The sequence below is a fragment of the Geotrypetes seraphini genome, chromosome 3 (assembly GCF_902459505.1).
Source record: "Geotrypetes seraphini chromosome 3, aGeoSer1.1, whole genome shotgun sequence".
Classification (NCBI taxonomy): Eukaryota; Metazoa; Chordata; class Amphibia; order Gymnophiona; family Dermophiidae; genus Geotrypetes; species Geotrypetes seraphini.
The window spans coordinates 162,855,767-162,860,702 of NC_047086.1; the positions used below are offsets into that span (position 1 = coordinate 162,855,767).

General features: G+C 46.0%; 1 non-coding gene across 1 annotated transcript; it reads right to left on the reverse strand.

The window, feature by feature from the left end:
- Nucleotides 1-2,512: 2,512 nt before the first annotated feature.
- Nucleotides 2,513-2,584, reverse strand: TRNAE-CUC. The gene has a single exon. It is a non-coding gene; the product is annotated as a tRNA-Glu (tRNA).
- Nucleotides 2,585-4,936: the final 2,352 nt, after the last annotated feature.

The window sequence follows — 4,936 nt, forward strand, 5'->3', positions numbered from 1 at the left end:
AATTTCCCCTCTTTCTGTTACCTTCCTGTGTCCAGATTTCCCCTATCTTCCTCTTCCATACCAATGTGTCTCTTCTTTTCAACCCCATCTAGCTTTTTTCCCTCTTTCTTCCCCCCCCCCCCTGCTTCTAGCATCTGGCTCACCTGCCTGTCCTTCCCTTTCTTTCCTGCTGTGGATTTTTCTTCCATCTTCATCCCCTTGGCCCCATAATCCTTTTCCCTTTCACTCCCTCCTTCCAGTTTGAGCCGGGAACACGAGCGATCGCACGGTCCCTGCAGCCACCACCCGCCTGCCCAATCGATCCTAGTGTTTAGCCAGCTCTCTCTCTTCTCCTCACCTTAGTTTGTAGGTTTTCTTTTTCGGTGACCTGCACGCTTTCCCAAAGAGCCGCGCGTGCGCGGCTGCTCAGTGTTCAATCTTCTACTCTGCTGCAACTTCCTGTTTCCGGTTGCGTCAGAGCAGAAGATCGAAACTGAGTAGCAGCGGGTGCGCGGCTCTCTGATAGCGTGCGGGTCGCCGAAAAAGAAAACCTACAAACTAAGGTGAGGAGAAGGGAGAGAGCTGGCTAAACACTAGGATCGATTGGGCAGGCGGGTGTGGGCTGCGGGGACCACGCGATCCTTCATGTCCCCGTCCGCCGCAGCGACTGCTAGTTTTCATTCCCCGTTTCGGCGGGTCACCCGTGGCTAAACGCGGTGGCCGCGGGTAAACTGCCACCGTGTCATTCTCTAAGCCTTGGTTCCTTCCCCTTAGCAACTAACCTCCATGTCAGTGGGGAAATAGCCAGCTTCCAGCAGTGGTTCAGAGATGTCCATAGCCTCTGCCTGCTCAGCAGCCTCTGGGGTGGAGCTGAGGTAGTCCTCGGTCATCTCCACGTCCTCACTGCTGCGGGCTGGAGGAGAGAGACTTCTCCCCTCATCTGCCTCCAAGCACTGCTGCTTCTCCTGCCGCTGCCTGAGCTCCTTAGCCCCAGCTCCGTCCCGGCTCTCCCTGCTCTACCTCACTGTCTGAGGGGTAGTCAGCCAAAACCAAACCTTTACTTTTAACCTGGTCAGCCCTCCTGACCAGGGACTGTGTTTTGCTTTTATCCCTTACAGGGACAAAGCTGGCCACAGGTTTGTCACAAGAGGTATGGCAAGTAGGAAAAAGGAGGTATTGGTTCCCCTATATAAGACTCTGGTGAGACTTCATTTAGAATATTGTGTACAATTCTGCAGAGTGCACCTTCAAAAAGATATAAAAAGAATGGAGTCAGTTCGATTTTTATCACAGTATTTTCTATCATTGTACTTTTTAAATTGAATTTCTATGGTTTTATATGTCAGTGTTTAATAAATTATCTTCAGAACATCTGTATCCACAGTTTTTGTTTTCATCGGTGGATTGTTTTCACTGTGGATCATTGGGTTTCCCCATTTTTCTTTGTTGTGCTGCATTTTTTTAAAGGTTCCGTGAGATAATCTTTTAACTTCTACCTTTGCTGGCTTCTTTTCAGTTGGTGGTTGTGATTGCTGGTACTGAATAGGTGGGGGGAGGGTACGGGGGGGGGGGCAATGGTGTATAATTTTGTGTTGGTTCTATAACATGCTGTTGTGCAGTCAAGCCTCTTGTTTGTGTGGGTAGAATTTTGAGATTTGCAAAATGCTGTTTTGTTGTGCCCAGCTTTTCTGCACTCCAGTATCCCAATGCCTTCTACCTAGAGACAGGGCAAGATTAATTCGTCGAAGGCCCCTAGGCACACAAGTACACTGGGCCCCCTGCCCCGCCCCATCCCACCCCACCATGCACCCAGGCGGAAACAGGAAGCTGTGTCAGAGGGAAGCTTTGGGCAAGCAGCACCACTTGCACAATAACAGTTCCCATTGCCTTTCTTACCCGCGTTGCTTGCTTGTCTTACTTTCCGTCGATTGGGGGGGGGGGGGGCTGCGTTGCCGATTGGGGTGGGGCCCGTGTTGCCAATTGATGCTGGAGGGGCCCATCGTCGTTTGGAAAAGCAATGTTGATGTCCTCCTTCATTGGGCCCCCCTGACCATTTCGGGCCCTAGGCACGTGACTACTTGGCCTATTGGTTAATCCTGCCCTCCCTAGAGCTATGACTGGAGTCTGCAGAGATCCTCGTTTTAACTCCCCCGGACCCCGCTCATCCCCTATGTGAGATTTTTTTTAAAGGCGTGCGATTAAGATCCTTTAGATCTGCGTTTTACCCAGTTCCTTAACATGATTGCAGGAAGTTATACTTGAGTAAGCCCGGGATAATAAGCAAGAATAAAAGTGGCATATTTGAAATCACATGCATGACCACTTGAAGTCTGGAATATGACTTGGAAAAAAACAGTTTAAATCGCTGAAAGAAGAGCCAAAGAAACCGCCAGTATTATTACTGAAATAAAAACAAAATAAAATAAATACACTTAAAGCACAATGCTTTTATTTATATTTGAAAGAAAGAAAACAAAAGGTAAATCGTGCATAAAATTATCCATTCATAATTTTGTTTTTAAAAAAGCTTACTTTCCCTGACCGGGAATCGAACCCGGGCCGCGGCGGTGAGAGCGCCGAATCCTAACCACTAGACCACCAGGGAACTTGTACTAAAACTGACTCTTTGTAATACTTCACTTTCTGCAATCTAGCCTTTATCGTCTGTTTAATAAATGGTAATAGGTGCCTGATCACGGAGTATGAAAGCAGGGCATTCCATTCAGAACGTTTCCGTTTATAATGAGATGGAGAGCCAGAACGAGAGACGGCAACCCGCTGATAGGGCGACGGCACCATGCGATCTTTGCTGTGGGAAACTGTAAAGGATTTCTTTATTCCTCTGTCTTTTGTGTTGTTATCCTGCGCGAGTCGAATGAGTGGCACCCATGAAGACAGTGTGCAAAACGGTGTCCGGGCTGCGCCGCTTCTGGAAAGAGGAATGCGTACGCTGCAATTTTTTTTTTTTTTCTTTTAAATTATACCGGTGCTGCTGCTAGATAAGTTCAGTAGAAATGGCTTGCAATTTTTCGGAACACGGTAAAAAACCAGGATTTGCAGGATTCGATCCTGCAAATCCTGGTTTTACCCAGACCCAAATTTTTCACTGGTTTTGGGGTCTTTAATATCTTTATGGCATAGTTTACTCCCCCCCCCCTTTCTAGTTAACTGATTTACCGTGGCCTTTTCAAATTCCTTTTCAGACTGTCTGCTATTGCAACCCCCCCCCCAAAAAAAAATCAACCAAAAAAAAAACCCCAAAACAAGCAACAAAGCAAAATAGAAAAGGTTAAGAGTTCGGTAAATACCATATAACTCAGAGACAAGTTAGGTTCCGAACCTATTTTTTAAATTAAATTAGATCCAGATTGCATCCTCAAGTAATGCTTAAGATGGTGCAAAAGGCCTTACTACAACAAAGAAGGTAGCCTGCAGCTGTCTTTTAACAAATCTAGAGTAATTGCTATAAGTGGCGATAAGCCAGCATTAAATCATTGGTGCCAGCGCCAGGTATTTACTTCTGTGTGAAATGTTCATTATTAACTATGGGAAAGATAGAATAAAATGATTTGAATATTTTGCAGTGTCACTCTCTTCCTAGCATTAGCACATCCAATGGCTACAGATCACCAGTAGAGACTGGCACAGGGACAGGACTTGTTCCTGCCTCCCCCGGTTAACTGCTGGAAACCATCCCTCATGCCATTCTTTAAGGAGAGAGGGAAGAATCAGAGTATGATTGGGCAAAGCCACTGAGCTTCAAGCCTTGCATTGAAGAATGCTGGTGTTGAAGGACTGAGGTTGAGATTAGAGGTCTGCACGGGAACGGGGATCGCGGGAATCCCGTGGGTCCCGTGGGAATCCCCCATAACCCACGGGGACCTCCCTCTAGCCAACGGGACTCCCACGGGGACGGAAGGCTTTGGAAGCAGGGTTCGTCCATATAATATAATGGACACGTCAGCCTTAGTAAAAGAGGGGGTTTATAAGTTAATTACCTGAACAGAAAACAAAAAAGAGATTCCACAAGGAAAACAGCAGCGCAAACACAAAAGAAACTGTGGAATTGATGATCCTGTTAGAAGTAATTGCTACTTTTTATGGGGACGGGCGGGGATAGAGGTAATTCCTTGCGGGGATGGGTGGGGACGGAGAGGGTCCTGACGGGGACGGGTGGGATTTCTGTCCCCGTGCAACTCTCTAGTTGAGATACACTAAAGAATGACACCTGATGGTTTCTCATGATTATCCATGGGGAGGGGACAAATTCTGTCCCCTTGTCATTTTCTAATCACAGAGACCAGCTGCTGTACTGAATTTTTTCCCCCCCCCTATTTTCTGTCTATGGTTGGGAGGGAGGAGGGAGGAAGAAAAGCTTAAGGTTCCAACTATCACTGATGGAATTTTATACAAATTTTTTATTTTATTTTAATTTTATACACATTATTTTAAAATTCTGTTAGTGCTGCCTGATTCAAGGAAATATTTTTTGATTTGATTCGCTTTTCCTGCCCAATCAGATGGGGTTTTCCCCCCAAACATCCTGGTGGGTTTATTTTATAGCCTCTTCACCCACCCCACCCCCTTTCCCCTCTTCAACCCCACATGGGCGCTGTGGTGTAAACAAAAATGACTTTTCCTCTCTCTGGGGTCCTTTTATTAAGGTGCGCTAACCGATTTAGCGCGCACTAAAAATTAGTGTGTGCTAAATGCTAAGATGCCCATAGGAATATAATGGAGGTCTTAGCATTTAGCGTGCACTAACCTTTAGCGCACGCTACATCGGTTAGCTCACCTTAATAAAAAGACCCCTCTATTACGTCCTAACTCACACTCACTGTCTAACACCAGCTCTGGCAGGATACACATTTCGAATCTGACATATTGTAATCACAAAATAGAAAATAAAATTATTTTTTCCACCTTTTGTTGTCTGGTCATTTTATTATTCAAATCA